General features: G+C 43.9%; 3 pseudogenes; all 3 read right to left on the reverse strand.

Moving 5' to 3' along the window:
- Positions 1–413: 413 nt before the first annotated feature.
- On the reverse strand, positions 414–532 carry LOC143936957 (5S ribosomal RNA; annotated as a pseudogene).
- Positions 533–1147: 615 nt separating this feature from the next.
- LOC143936879 (5S ribosomal RNA) lies at positions 1148–1266 on the reverse strand (annotated as a pseudogene).
- A 14242-nt stretch (positions 1267–15508) lies between these two features.
- Positions 15509–15627, reverse strand: LOC143936473 (5S ribosomal RNA; annotated as a pseudogene).
- Between the last annotated feature and the right edge of the window lie 895 nt (positions 15628–16522).

A 16522-nucleotide genomic window follows, 5' to 3' on the forward strand; every position in this document is an offset into this window, starting at 1 on the left:
AGATTGGGCGCTTTCAGGGTGTTGTGCCCGTAGGCAATTTCTTTGTGCACTCTCAACCCTCTTGACAAATGCCAAGATGGTCACCTTGGGAAACAAGGGAAAAAAAACAGGTCAAAGCCAACAACATAAAAAGAATCCTACGGCATCCGGAATTCCCAGGCGATCTCCCAATCAAGACACTAACCAGGCCAGATCCTTCTATGTCACCTGGTCTTCCCAGGCAGTCTCCCGTCCAGGTACTAACCAGGCCTGATGCTGCTAAGCCTCTGAAATCAGACAAGATCGGGTGCTTTTAGGGTGATGTGGCCGTAAGCGTTCTCTTCAAGACACGCCCAACCCTCTTGACAAACGCCAAGATGGTCGCCTTGAGAAACAAGCGAAAAAAACAGTTCAAAGCCAACAACAAAAAAAGAAGCCTATGGCACCTGGTATTTCCAGGCAGTCTCCCATCCAGGTACTAACCAGGCCCGACACTGTTTAGCCTCTGAGATCAGATGAGATTGGGCGCTTTCAGGGTGATGGGGCCGTAGATGATCTCTTTGGGCACTCTCAACCCTCTTGTTGGGCACCTGGTATTCACAGATGGTCTCCCATACAGGTATTAACCAGGCCGTACACTGCTAGGCCTCCGAGATCAGATGAGATTGTGCGCTTTCAGGGTGATGTGGCCATAGGTGTTCTATTTAGACACTCTCAACCCTCTTGACAAATACCAAGATGGTTATCTTGGGAAACAAGTGAAAAAAAAAGGTCAACGCCAACAACATAGACCCTGCCGGTCTCCCATCTGACCCAGACCCTGCTTAGCCTCTGAGATCGGGCGCTTTCAGGGTGATGTGACCTCAGGCGAACGCTTTGGGACATACTCAAAACTCTTGACTGATGCTAAAATGGTCACCTTGGGAAACAAGCGAAAGAAAAACAGGTCAAAGCCAACAATATAAAAAGATTCCTACGGCACCTTTAATACTATCTAGGCCGGACCCTGCTTAGCCTCTGAGATCAGATGAGATCGGGCGCTTTCAGGGGGATGTGGCCGTAGGAGATTTCTTTGGGCTCTCTCAGCCCTCTTGACAAATGCCAAGATGATCACCTTGGGAAACAAGCGGAAAAAAAACCCCATATCAACGCCAACAACATAAAAAGAATCCTACGGCACCTGGTATTCCCAGTTGGTCTCCCATCCAGTTACTATTCAGGCCCGACAATGCTTAGCCTCCGAGATCAGACAAGATCAGGCACTTTCAAGGTGATGGGGCCATAGGCGATCTCTTCGGGAACTCTCAACCATCTTGACAAACGCCAACATGGTCATCTTGGGAAACAAGCGAAAAAAAACAAGTCATTGCCAACATTGGAGGCTAAGCAGGGCTGGGCAATCAGTTTCCTTGCCTGAAATAGGCATCTCAGAACTGCCATCTGGCTACTTCCCGAGTTTCCAACTCCTTCAACTAATCCCAGGAGACAATACTTCGCCCCCATCCTGGTGGAGGTTCCAACCACCCGATCAATGGTTCCTGTCACCTCTGTCCAGTAGCGGATCAACTTCGGGCATCTCCAAAACATGTGCATCATGTCTCCCCCCATGTTCCCGCACCGGGGGCAACTTGCGTCCAGCCGTTCGGCCAAACTGAAAAAGTTTACGAGGAGCATAATAGGTTCTATATAATAAGAACAGATGTGACATCCTGTGTGAGGAGAGCCACAATTCACCACAGGCAGGATTCCTGTGGCCAATTATAGCTCAGGGGGGTTTAGTACACACCCCACACTATATAAGGCCGCCAGCACGGCGGCCTTGTATAGTGTGTTGCGGTGGTCAGGGAAAGAGGACGATAGGCAGGGACAGTGTCTTTACTGCTTGGGAACCTAGCACTGTTACAGTGGGTGTTATGTGCCTCCTGCACAGTACACACCTGAAGCTACCCTTTATTACTGGTGTTCAATTTCTGCAATACATGCATCTGCAGTGCAGAAGTTAGAGTCGGTGTTGTGTGCCTCCTGCACAGTATACACCTTATTGCTGGTGTTCTGTTTCTGTAATACAGGAACCTAGCACTGTTACAGTGATAGGGTGTACAGAGAAGCTGGTATATATAGAAGACTACAGCATACAGAAGAAAGGCTAGTGAATACAGAATACAGGTTTCGTGTATGTAGATAGGCTTGAGTATACAGAGATGCTAGAGTAAACAGTGAGGCTGGTGTACACAGAGAGGCTAGTTTAAAGACAAATACAAAGATGTTAGTGTATATAGAGAGGTTAGTGTATAGAGAGAGTCGAGTGTATACAGAAAGGACAGTGCATATAGAGAAGCTAGTGTATACAGAAAGGGTATACATGAAAGCTGACATTCTATACAGAAGACTGGGTAGTGTATACAGAGAGTCTAGTGGGTACAGAAGACAGGCTGGTGTATTCTAGCTAGATTTTACAGTCTAGTGTATACAGAAGACAGGCTGTGGTATACAGAGAGTTTAGTGTATTCAGAGAGTCTAGTGTATACATAAGACTGGCTAGTTTACACAGTGTTTACAGAGATGCAAGGGTGTACAGAGAAGCTGGTATATATAGAAGACTACAGCATACAGAAGAAAGGCTAGTTAATACACAATACAGAAGACTCGTGTATGTAGATAGGCTTGAGTATACAGAGATGCTAGAGTAAACAGTGAGGCTGGGGTACACAGAGAGGCTAATTTAAAGAGAGATATACAAAGATGTTAGTGTATATAGAGAGGTTAATGTATAGAGAGGGTCGAGAGTATACAGTAAGGACAGTGCATATAGAGAAACTAGTGTATACAGAAGACAGGCTTGGGTATACATCAAATCTGACAGTTTATACAGAAGACTGGGTAGTGCATACAGAGAGTCTATTGGGTAAAGAAGACAGGCTGGTGTATTCTAGCTAGTTTTTACAGTCTAATGTATACAGAAGACAGGCTGTGGTATACTGAGGGTTTAGTGTATTCAGAGAGTCTAGTGTACAGAGATGCAAGGGTGTACAGAGAAGCGAGAAGCTAGTATATATAAGGCTAGTGAATACAGGCTAGTGAATACAGAATACAGACTCGTGTACGCAGATAGGCTTGAGTATACAGAGATGCTAGAGTAAACAATGAGGCTGGGGTACACAGAGAGGCTAATTTAAAGAGAGGCTAGTATATACAAAGATGTTAGTGTATATAGAGAGGTTAGTGTATAGAGAGAGTCGAGTGTATACAGATAGGACAGTGCATATAGAGAGACTAGTGTATACAGAAGACAGGCTTGGGTATACATCCAAGCTGACAGTGTATACAGAAGACTGGGTAGTGTATACAGAGATTCTAGTGGGTACAGAAGACAGGCTGGTGTATTCTAGCTAGTGTTTACAGTCTAGTGTATACAGAAGACAGGCTGTGGTATACAGAGGGTTTAGTGTATTACAGAGATGCAAGGGTGTACAGAGAAGCTAGTATATATAGAAGACTACAGCATACAGAAGAAAGGCTAGTGAATACAGAATAAAGGCTGGCTTCTACGGAGAGGCTACCACTACGGAGATGCAGAACACTATCTAGGGTATATAGAGAGGCTAGATTATACAGAGAGGCTAGTGCATAGAGTGAAGCTATTGTATATAGAAGCCTGGTTAGTGTATACAGAGAAGCTAGTGTGTACAGAAGAAAGGCTAGACAGGTTATAAAGAGAGACAAGTTTTTACAGAAGACAGTTTGGGGTATACAGAGATGCTAGTTTATACAGAGAGACTAATGTATACAGAAGACGGGCTAGTGTATTCAGAACATAGGCTAGTGTATATCGAAGACAGGCTATTGTATGCAGAAGACCGGCTAGTGTAAACATGCTGGTGTATATAGAGAAGGCTAGTGAATTTAGAGGGTATGCTAAGTGATAACAGAAGACAATCTGGGCTATACAGAGACATTTCATCATTTCATCTAGCTCACATCTCTAATGGAGTTTGTCTCATTGCCATGTTATGCCTTTTCATTCTTATGCTAAATATAGATCACTACACGATTTTAATCATCCACATCAAGCATGCAATAAAACTATCATACATCAAAATAAACCATGTACTCTTTTGCTCTATTTTGCATATTTGTAACGGGACTGTGAGTATGTGACAGTCCTGACACACCATCCTGACTTATTTTTCTATATTTCTTATTAGAAATGGAGAGTACTATCTCAAAATCCGCTTAAATCTATTCACTTCGATGAGTTCTACCGCTAATTGTACCTTAATGTAAAATGTTCACAAAACCATCCATTTGCTACCAGACATGCTGCACATACTAAGAGTAATGTAAATATCGCTCTCTAACGATGTAAACAGTTTTATTGCTTTTCTGACATTGACCGAGTATCTCTGACATTAACTGAGTATCTCTCTGCACTTGGATCTTAATAATAATAATAATAATAATAATAATAATAATAGGATTGTGTAATGCAAACATCAACTAGTCTAATATAAGCTTTCTCATTGGTACCGGCATATCCTTTAAATTTAGACTAACGCAACTATTTCTCGGCCATTTTCAAGCTAAGCTTTCAATCTCTTACCTTTGAACAGCGATACTTCCTCCCTACAATATTAAGCCATTTAAATGTCCTATTGGTCGCCTATATTATACAACTCTCTGAAAACCCTATATGTAGATAATAAAACTAGTCTTACATCTAAATAAAACAGTTTTATTGCTCAACCAAGTATCAGCTGTCATGACAAATAAAGTTTCCACTGTTTGACTCTATTTTCTGTATTACTTCTTTTTCTCCACCTTATCTGTCACAGTTAAAACACAGTGACAAAACATTTCTTTTTACCGCAGCAAAATGTGAGAAAAGCAGTGTAAGCCGTCTTTCTGCCATATGCAACCATCTCTCGCTACCTCTATGCAATAGGATTCTCTTTCCAGTGGAAACGGAAAACAGTCAGTGTAAGCCGTCTTCTTGAGCATCAAAATTAATGGAACGATTTACACGTTGGAATTTGAAAGCTACGTCAATTTACTGTTAAATAGAGTACCTTTGCACTTATCCCTTGACTTTGCTACTATCCCTTGATCCCTTTTGTGTATTCACTATATCTCGACTATACATACTGCCTCCAAATTTTCCTAATTTATTTTGCTATACTTATAATTATTATTTTATAGAGATTACTATCTCTAAATCATTGTAACAAATTATAATGTCTACAGCTAATTTTACGTTAAAGCAAAAGTCACACAAAACCATCTTTTTAAAACCTTTTACACACTGCACATTAAGATTAATGCAACCATCTCTCGCTACCTCTATGCAATAGGATTCTCTTTCTGACTCTATTTTGTGTATTACTTTTTCTCCACATTAACTGTCACACTGATAACCATTTGTAACACATAACACTTGCAACACATTTTTTAACAGCGGCAAAAAGTGAGAAAAGCAGTGGGACTTGATTGAGAAGTGGTTGCAGTAGCAAAGCATAGCAATACAGTTTGATTACATTAATAACACATAATGCAACTATTTTACATTCATTTTACATTCACATCATGCATACATCCTAATGTAAGCTGTCTATCACTATTAATGTTCATGGTTACTGATACATTATGCCGATGACCAGTGGAAACGGAAAACAGTCAGTGTAAGCCGTCTTCGTGCGTAGCATAATTAATGGAACGATTTACACGTTGGAATTTTCAAGCTACGTCAATTTACTCTTAACCCTAATACCCTTTAATACCCTTTAATTAATTAATAATTTAATAATTTAATTAATACCCTTTAGCTATAAATTTAATGAATATAAATTTAATAAATTAATTAATAATTTAATAATTTAATTAATACCCTTTAGCTGCTTAGCTCACACTTTGCTGTATGTAGCCGCGTTTACATGTAAGTAACCAATGGGGATTGACATTTCATGTCCATCTCACATCTCTAATGCAATTTGTCTCTTTGCCATGTCATACTTTGCCAGTTATTATACTTTCTCATCCGATAGAAACCTGATATTTCATGATTACAGCAATCATCTCATCTAATTGCTATTCCGACATTTTGCCTTGGTATTACTTTGCAACGCTCTATTGAACAATGTAAAGGTAAGCTAGATATTTTGTGTATTTCCAGTTAAACTCGACCTGTATATACTGTCTCAATATTATCTTTTCTAATTTTGCTAAATTAGATTATAGAGTTTGCTATGTCTAAATCCAGGTTACCTACTCACCTTTATTACGTATACTGCTAATTTTAGGATAATACAAAACCATCTTATTGCTTCTTTACACGCTGCACATCTTAAGAGTAATGCAAAGCTACCGTGAACAGTTTAATTGCTCGTCTCACATTTAGCTGGTATCTCTCTGCTATAGGAAACTGAATTTGTACTAGAACGATCACTCATCTAATATCAGTCCACTCAGTGCTACCGGGATAACTTTTACATTTAGAGTAATGAAATGATTTCTCAGTCATTTTGGAGCTACTGCAACTAACGCGTTGCAGAATATTTAGCTGCTTAGCTCACACCTTGCTGTACGTAGCCCTGGAGATTGGCATTTCAACTCTAATTCATATTCACATTTCTAATGCAGTTTGTCTTTTTGCCATGCCATCCTCTGTTAGTTATTATGCTTTCTCATCCTTGTGCTCCAATATTGGGGTATTTTCACTACATGATTAAAGACACGTAATGAACTTGATTGATAAAAACCTACACACGTTGTTGCTGTTATTTCGTGTATTTCCACTTAAACCCGTTATAGTTATTTTGCTATATTTATTACTAGTATAAACAGATTACTATCTCTAAATCCTGGTAAACCAGCTCACACTAAACCATCAAATTTCTACCTTACACGCAGCACATATTAACATATTAACATTTAGCCGGTATAGTGAAATAGTAAACGAAATGTGTAGATCACTCATCTAATATCGTCTTTTCAGTGCTGCCGGAACATATTTTAAATTTAGAGTAATGCAACGATTTCTCAGTTTTATGAAGCTACTGCAACTAACGCTTTGAATCTCTTTCCTGATAAATTACGCTCTGCAATATTAAGCCATGTAAATTGTCCTATTGGTCTGCTAACAATGCTATGTATAATAATACAAATCTTTTAAAAGCAATATCGTCTCACTGCAATACTTACACTCTGCATAATATATATGAATAATGCGAATAATGCTAATAATAAAGTCGTCTAAAACTCGGCTATAAGTAGAGAATAAAACTATCTTACATCAAAATAAACCATGTACTGCCAAACCAATAACGGCCAATTACTTAACGTCTATCAGTCAATGACTTAACAAAATAAACTTAGCACTCTTTTGCTCTATTTTGAATAGTTGTAGTTCTCCACATTAACTGTCACATTGATATCACCACTGACAATACACCACTTTTTAACAGCACCAAAATATGAAAAAAGCACTTTATATGTTTCAAAAGTAGTTGCATTAGCAAAAAATAAAGTCCTGTCTTCTTTACACGCTAGCTTTTCTGTATACATTAATCTCTCTGTGTACACCAGCCACTCAATATAGACTAGCCTCTCTGTCTTCTGTATACAGGTGCCCGTAATCTATATACACTAGCCTGCCTTCTTTTTACAATAGTCTCGGTGTCCCAGCCTCTCTGCATTACACTAGCCTCACTGAATTCCCCAGACTGTCTTCTGTATACACAAGCCTATCTGTAAAAAAAAATAGCCGTTCTTCTGCATACTCTAGCCTCTCTGTGTAACACAGTCTCTCTCTGGATTCCCTAGCCTACATCTCTGCATACCCAGGACCTTCCTCTGTATAATCTAGCCTATCTGTATACACTAGCCTGTCTTTTGTACAAATTAGCTTCTCTGTAGCCGGTCTTCTGTATACACGATCCTCACTGTCTACTCTTGGTTGTCTTTTGTATACACTAGCATCTCTTTATACATATACATATACAGCTCTCTGTATACCCAAGCCTCTCTGTATACACTAGTCCAACGGTATACACTAGAAAGTCTGCCTACACTATCCTCTCTTTGTAACTCAACTTCTCTCTCTGTATACCTTAGCTTCCATCTCTGCATACCCAGGACGTTCTTCTCTATAATCTAGCCTATGTGTATACACTAGCCGGTCTTCTGTAGACATTAGCCTCCCTGTATAAACTAGCTGGTCTACTGTATACACTAGTCCGTCTGTATACACTAGCAAGCTTGCATACACTAGCCTCTCTGTGTAACCCAGCCTCCATCTCTGCATACCCAGGACGTTCTTCTCTATAATCTAGCCTATTTGTATACACTAGCCTGTCTTTTGTACACATTAGCCTCTCTGTATAAACTAGCCGGTCCTCTGTATACACTAGTCCATCTGTATACACTAGCAAGTATGCGTACTCTAGCCTCTCTCTCTGTATAACTTAGCCTCCATCTCTGCATACCCAGGACGTTCTTCTGTATAATCTAGCCTATCTGTATAATCTAGCCTATCTGTATACACTAGCCATCCATCTCTGCATACCCAGGACGTTCTTCTGTATAATCTAGCCTATCTGTATAAACTAGCCTGTCTTTTGTACACATTAACCTCTCTGTATAAACTAGCCGGTCCTCTGTATACACTAGTCCGTCTGTATACACTAGCAAGTCTGTGTAACCAAGCCTCTCTCTCTGCATACCCTAGCCTCCATCTCTTGCATAAACCAGGACCTTCTTCTGCATAATCTAGCCTATCTGTATACACTAGCCTGTCTTTTGTACACATTAGCCTCTCTGTGTAAACTAGCCGGTCTACTGTATACACTAGTCCATCTGTATACACTAGCAAGTCTGCATACTCCTGCCTCTCTGTGTAACCCAGCCTCACTCTCTCTCTGTATACCCTAGCCTCCATCTCTGCATACCCAGGACGTTCTTTTGTATAATCTAGTCCGTCTGTATACATTAGCAAGTCTGTGTAACCAAGCCTCTCTCTCTGCATACCCTAGCCTTCATCTCTTGCATAACCAGGACCTTCTTATGTATAATCTAGCCTATCTGTATACACTAGCCTGTCTTTTGTACACATTAGCCTCTCTGTATAAACTAGCCGGTCTACTGTATACACTAGTCCATCTGTATGCAAGTCTGCATACTCCTGCCTCTCTGTGTAACACAGTCTCTCTCTCTGTATACCCTAGCCTCCATCTCTGCATAACCATGACGTTCTTCTGTATAATCTAGCCTGTGTTTTGTACACTTTAGCCTCTCTGTATAAACTAGCCGGTCTTCTGCATACACGAGTCTCTCTTTATACCCTTGGATGTCTTTTGTATACACTAGCTGCTCTTTATACATTAGCTCTCTGTATACCCAAGCCTCTCTATACACTAGTCCGTCTGTATACACTAGCAAGTCTGCATACACCAGCCTCTCTGTGTAACCCAGCCTCTCTCTCTGCATACCCAAGATGTTCTTCTCTATAATCTAGCCTATTTGTATACACTAGCCTGTCTTTTGCACACATTAGCCTCCCTATATAAACTAGCCGGTCTTCTGTATACACTAGTCCGTCTGTATACACTAGCAAGTATGCATACTCTAGCCTCTCTCTCTGTATACCCTAGCCTCCATCTCTGCATACCCAGGACGTTCTTCTGTATAATCTAGTTTATCTGTATACACTAGTGTATACAGACAGACTAGTGTATACAGAGGACCGACTAATGTGTACAAAAGACAGGCTAATGTATACAGATAGGCTAGATTATACAGAAGAACGTCCTGGGTATGCAGAGCGCTCAGCTTCAAGGTATGGCCAACGTGAGTAATATGAGGGACACTCCTCACCCCCGCCCCCACCTACCAGATCTGAGTTTCATCCCCTTGCCCTCTCTGCCCCGGTCATCTGGTGGCAGTTTTATGCACTCCCTGGCCCCCACCCATTCATAATCCTTACCGACCTTTCTTTCCGCTGCTCACAGGAACACACTGGATGACTTGTCTAATTAACCAACTTGTACAAGACACAGCTATCCTCCTGTCTGACACCGGTCCCCCTTGGAGGCTTTACCCCTCACTGTTTGGGTGGTCCCTGCCTCTCCCTGGATGCTCCACATATACCACAACGACATTGTCAGAGGGGCACCACTTGACAGGACACAGGACTTTCATTCCGGTGGCATCTCCCATTGGAGGAAGGGATGATGGCCCCAACCCCTTGGCAGCAGGTTCTTTCATGTACAGACCAGGGCGGCTCATCTTCCCTTCTGGAGTCTTGACCTTAGATGGGGGAGTTGCACTTTGGGGGGTCTGAGTGATACCTAATGCGCTGTACTGGAAGGGCTTGACATTCCCGCATATGTGTCCCCTCCCCCTGGATGCGCCCCTTGTCCCCCCCTCTGGCTCCCACCTACTCTTTGCCGACATTGCCTTCTGCAGCTTTCGGGGACCCTGGATGACTTATTTATTGAGCCTATTGGTACGAGACACTGCTTCCCTCCAGGGTGACTCAGGACCCCCCTGGAGGATTTACCCCTTACTGTTTGGGCGGTCCCAGCCTCCCTCTGGATGCTCTACACAGCCCCCGATGGCGATGCAGGAGAGACACTAATTGGCGGGCCCTAGGACTGCTGCTCGGGTGAAGTCTCCCATTGGATGGAGGGATGGTGGCCCCAGCCCCTTGCCTGCCGGATTTTCCATGCACCGACCAGGGCTGCTCCTCTTTCATCTTGATGTGGTGACCATGGAGGGGAGGAGTTGAAATTTATGGGGTCCGGGTGTTTGCTGGTGGGAGTGCGCTAAAGGACTTGACATTTCTGCATGTTTGTCCCCTCTCCCCTGTTTCCCCCCTCCCTTCACCCCCTTCCCACCCTTCCCTTCCCTCCTTTCCCTCCCCCTTTCCCCCTTCCACTCCCCCTTTCCCCCCTTCCACTCCCCCTTTCCCCCCTTCCCTGCCCCTTTTCCCCCCGGGGCGTGGACAGGGGAGAGGGGGTAAGGAGAGGACAATCTGCCAAAGGGAGAAATGCATTTGTTCGGGGACTGCATGTACTTTAGGGGTATGGGATGGGGGGTGGTGGATCCCATTCTGTGATGCCTTTTCTGTTGTGACGGGCTCCCTCGTGCATGCCTATGTTTAGGGCGAGCCGAGGAGACCCCTCAGTGCTGACAGTTATATACTCTACCTCTGTTTTGGTTATACTATTGTTTTTTGTTTCTTTGATGTTACTGATTGTCTTTTATTTGCATAGCGGTATCAGACGTGACATTTACCACTGCCGGGACTGGGGGGACTAGGATTCGGGGGCTCCCTCTCCGACCTGTCTACCCAATAACCCAAGTAGGACAGCGCTTTAAACCCAGTGTACATCTGGTAAGCGCTATAGCATAATTGTGCTGTTTTAGTATACCCTTCCTGTACTGTTGAGTGCGGACAACCCTTAATTTCCCTCTCCCCCTGGGGTTGGGGTGCCCGGCCTCTTTTTCCCTTTACCTTTCCTTCCATTTGCCCTTCCTTTCTCCCCCTTAGTTCCCGCCATGCATTACCTACCCAAAACCTACCTTGGTTCAACTTTCTTTGCTTTTCTCTGACGTCCCCCTCCCCCTCCCCGAGGAGCGATGGGAGACTCAGTCAAGGTCACCTCTCTAAACGTTAAGGGACTGAACTCCCCTGAAAAACGGTGGATCCTCCTGGGAAAACTGAACACATCCTGTACTGATGTGGCCTTTATACAAGAAACACATTTTAAAAATACTAGCCTCCCCTTTCTATGGTCGAGATCCTTCCCTAAGGTCTACCACTCTACTAACCCCTCCTCTCCATTCTGATCTCTAGCAGGCTCCCCTGGGTTCTCCAGGATTCTCTGGTGGACCCTGGGGGCCAATATCTTTTTCTTAGGGGCCACATTGGAGAGCGCCTTTTTACATTTGCCACTGTGTACGCTCCCAATGATCACCAAGACACGTTCCTCAGAACTACCCTGCACAGATTATGTGACTTTCGGGAGGGCCAATTGATATTAGGTGGGGACTTTAATGTCCCCTTTCGCCATCGGTTGACACTTCTGCCTCTTGCTCCTCGCTCCCTACCCCTCACCTAGGTCTCTATTCTGGCACCTTAATGAGAGCCTCATCCAGATACCGGAAGTTTTAGCAGATGTGACCAGGGAATTGAACCTTTATTTCCAAGAAAACTAAAGCAGGACTGTGACCCGGGGATAATTTGGGAGGCTCACAAGCCAGTACTCTGCAGGGTACTTATCAGGAACAGCTTGCTAATCTGTTTCGTGAACTTGCCTCTGTGGAAGCGAAACATAAACATACCCCCTTACGGACCTTAGAGATTGAATTGGGGACACTCCATACCCATATTGCTGTCCTTCTCCATTATAAAGCGAAAGCGGCACTCCAGTTCTGTCGTAAACTGACGTAGGAGTCAGAGGACAAATGCAGAAAAATCTTAGCCAGGTCGGTAAAGGAGTTGAAATCTTGCTCTTACATACCACAGTTGATAGATGAGAATGGCCAGAGGGCCTCTACCCCAACCCAAATAGTTGAAGTCTTTGAAAAATGTTACTCTGATCTCTACAACCTGCCCGATTCAGGGTCTGGACAGGACAATATAGACAGATATGTAACCGGTTCTGGTCTACCAACCCTCTCATCGGAATCACGGGAGTACTTGGAGGACCCGATCACACTGGAAGAAGTCCAGACGGGCGTGGGACCTCCGAAGGTGGGTAAGGCTCCGGGCCCTGACGGATATACCGCACAATACTTTAAGACCTTCCTCCCTATTCTCGGCCCGCGCTTGGTGAATTTATTTAATACTCTGAGCTCAAATGGGGATTTTCCTGAGGATACCCTTAGAGCCCACATCTCGTTGATACCTAAGGAGGGCAAAGACCCGGGCCTATGTGGGAGCTACAGACCCATTTCCCTCCAAAATTCGGTCCTAAAACTATTCTCTAACTCCTCGCCACGTGATTGGCACATCACTTGTAGTCCCTTATACATATTGACCAGTTAGGTTTTATTCCCACCAGGGAAGATAAGGACAACACCACTAAGGTGCTTACCCTGATCCGTAAAGCAAAGTCATCTGGGACCCCTTGTCTTTTCATGAGTACTGATGTCGAGAAGGCTTTTGATCGGGTCAAATGGACATTAATGTTCTCGGTCCTTTGCCATATAGGTCTGAGTGAACGGATGCTGGCATGGATAAGTAAGATATACTCACGTACTTACATTCCACCGGACATCGCGCGTACGTTTATGTTGAACTTCCCCCCACCCCTTGTCACTAAGATCCGCAGTTTGCTTCACGGGTGGCATTCTGGCCTCCATTCCTGGTTCAGCAGATGCAATCTCATTAAAATGAACATACTCCCTAAATTTACTTATCTTTTCCAAGCTCTCCCGATCCAGATTCCAGTCCTGTTTTTTAAGCAAGCTCAATCCTTGCTCACTCAATTTAACTGGGCCCACAAAAATCCCAGACTTAAGCGGTCACAGCTGACATTGTCTAAACAACAGGGAGGGTTGGTTCTCCCTAACTTGCGACGCTACTACCTGGCCTCCCATCTGGGCCGTGTATTGGACTGGAATCGAAACAAACTTTCTAAGCTCACTCCCGAATTCCGCTAAGAAGCGCCATGTAGTTCTATAAGTATTTACCCACAGAATTTATGTCACATCCCACTATAGGGGCTTAGTTGAAAGTCAGTCACCTGATCGCTACCCAAAACACACTCACGTCTTTGACTTCCCCCCTATTCCCTATACGTGGCCATCCAACCTTTGAACTGGGGACCCACTTAGAAATTCCAACCTAGACAATGCGTCTAAATTCGTCATTGATGGAAAATGGCCTTCTTTCTCAATCCTAACAGATCCGACAGGGCTTTTCCAACTGCCTTTTTGGAGAGCGGCGCAACGACATCATTTTCTCCATTCCATCCCCAATCCTCAAACGTTCGCCCGCCCTCAGACGGAGTTTGAGACTCTATGCAGGAGCGAAGGCCCTTTGGCCCACATTCTCTCTCAAACAGATTACCCACACTTAACCTGTCTGTCCAACTGGGAAAAGGACCTTAATTGCTAATTTTCCCCAGCACAGAGACAACGCATTATCACTTTGGCTCTCAAAATGTCGCTGTGCACGAAGATACAGGAGACGAATTTTAAACTTCTCACCAGGTGGTATTTGACACCATCAAAGCTGCAGAAATGTTTCTCCTCTTCCTCGAACATATGCTGGAGGTGTGGAGAAGAAGAGGGCACGTTGCTGCACATTTTTTGGTCCTGCCTCAGCTTGGTGGACTTCTGGACAGAGATCCGATGCATAACACAAAAATTCACAGACTTCTCCATCCAGGAGGAGGCTGCATTCTTTCTCTTGCACCATTCACAGATTCCCATTAAGAAGTACAAAAAAATCTATTTTATGTCATGTGATAAATGCGGCGAAATCCTGCATCCCTCTCTATTGGAAAAAATGTTCCCCCCCTTTCATTACTCACTGGCTTAAGAAAATAGAGGACATTAAAAAAAATGGAGGACTTGATCCTCACATCACAAGGTATACAAGAATTTTTTAAACAAACCTGAGACATCTGGAATACCTTTATATTCTCACTGGAAGGATGTCGCCTGCTATCGCCTTAGTGCTCTGAGCTTTCCTTGACTGGCCCCTTGGACAGTGGCTGCCATCGTGTCTCGTCCCCTCTTCTCCTTTTCTGATCTTTCAACCCTTCTCTTTTCTGCCTTCCTCCCCTATCTCTCACCCCCTCCACCCCCTCTCTCTTTTGGAAAGAGTGGAAAATTGGGAATGACGGCCCCACACCCCCCTCTGGATGGATTATGCCGGAGGGACCTGGGGGTTTGTGTGACCCTGGATCTTGGTACAGTACTTTATCCGTGCCTCGAATCATTGTGATTGATGGAAGGCAGACTCACAGTTGCGAATATACCTGTATCAAGTATTGTTCAGCTGCTTTTTGCTCTGTATTTCTCTGTTGCATTATGTACTCGGGGGACCGTCTTCCCCTATTTGGAGAAAAAATTATATTTGAAAAAAAAAAGAAGCCTACGACACCTGGTATTCCCAGGCGGTTTCCCATCCAGGCATTAACCAGGCCTGACCCTGCTTAGCCTCCAAGATCAGACGAGATGGAACAGATTCAGGGCGATGTGGCCGTAGCCGATATCTTCAGGCACTCTCAACTCTCTTGACAAACACCAAGATGGTCACCTTGGAAACAAGCGGAAAAAAATAGGTCAACGGCCACAACATAAAAAGAAGCCTACGGCATCTGGAAATCCCAGGCGGTCTCCCATCCAGGTACTAAATTGGTCCCAACCCTGCTTAGCCTCTGAGATCAGATGAGATTGGGCTCTTTTAGGGTGGTGTGGCCGTAGGAGATTTCTTCAGGCACTCTCAACCTTGACTAACGCCAATATGGTCACCTTGGGAAACAAACAAAAAAATCAAGTCAACGCCAACAACATGAGAAGAAGTCTACAGCACCTAGTATTCCCAGGTGGTCTCCCATCCAGGTATTAACAAGGCCCGACCCTGTTTAGTCTCTGAGATCAGACGAGATCTGGTGCTTTCAGGGTTATGTGGCCATAGGCGAGCTCTTCAAGCACTCTCAACCCTCTTGACAAACACCAAGATGGTCACCTTGGTAAACAAACAAAAAAAAAAAAACAAGTCAACGCCAACAACATAAAAATAAGCCTTCAGCACCTAGTATTCCCAGGTGGTCTCCAATCCAGGTACTAGCAAGGCCCGACCCTGTTTAGCCTCTGAGATCAGAGGAGATCGGGCGCTTTCAGGCTTATGTGCCCATAGGCAATCTCTTTGGGCACTCTCAACCCTCTTGACAAATGCCAAGATGGTCACCTTGGGAAACAAGCGAAAAAAAAACAAAACGAATCAAGGCCAACAACATAAAAAGAAGCCTACAATAACTGGTATTCCCAGGTGGTCTCCCATCCAGGTACTAACCAGGCCTGACTCTTCTTAGCCTCCAAGATCAGACGAGATTGGGTGCTTTCAGAGTGCTCGGACTCTTTCCCCATCACTAATGGGACGAGGCAGGGGTGCCCTCTGTCTCCCCTAATTTTTATTCTGACACTGGAACCACTTATGTGTCACGTTCGGAATGACCCGAATATTACTGGCATATCCAAACCCTCGGCACACCACAAAATTGCGGCGTACGCTGACGATCTAATTTTTTTCGTCTCCAATCCACACATTTCGCTTCCCAATATACTCGTGGCTCTCCGGCGATACGGCAGCCTATCAAACTATAAAATCAATTGCACCATCGGCTGTATTGAATATATCGGTCCCGGATGGTGAGGCCAAGAGGCTATGCTCCGCTTTTCCATTCTACTGAGCTGAAAAATCTATACGTTACCTGGGCGTTGACATCGCAGCGGATTTGGTGCAATTGTACCCGCTTAATTTTCTTCCTCTCCTGAATAGACTGAAATCTGATTTGGGAAACTGGCATGATTT

The sequence above is a fragment of the Lithobates pipiens genome, unplaced genomic scaffold, assembly GCF_037356315.1.
Source record: "Lithobates pipiens isolate NorthernLeopardFrog02 unplaced genomic scaffold, aLitPip1_a1.2 Scaffold_28, whole genome shotgun sequence".
Lineage (NCBI taxonomy): Eukaryota > Metazoa > Chordata > Amphibia > Anura > Ranidae > Lithobates > Lithobates pipiens.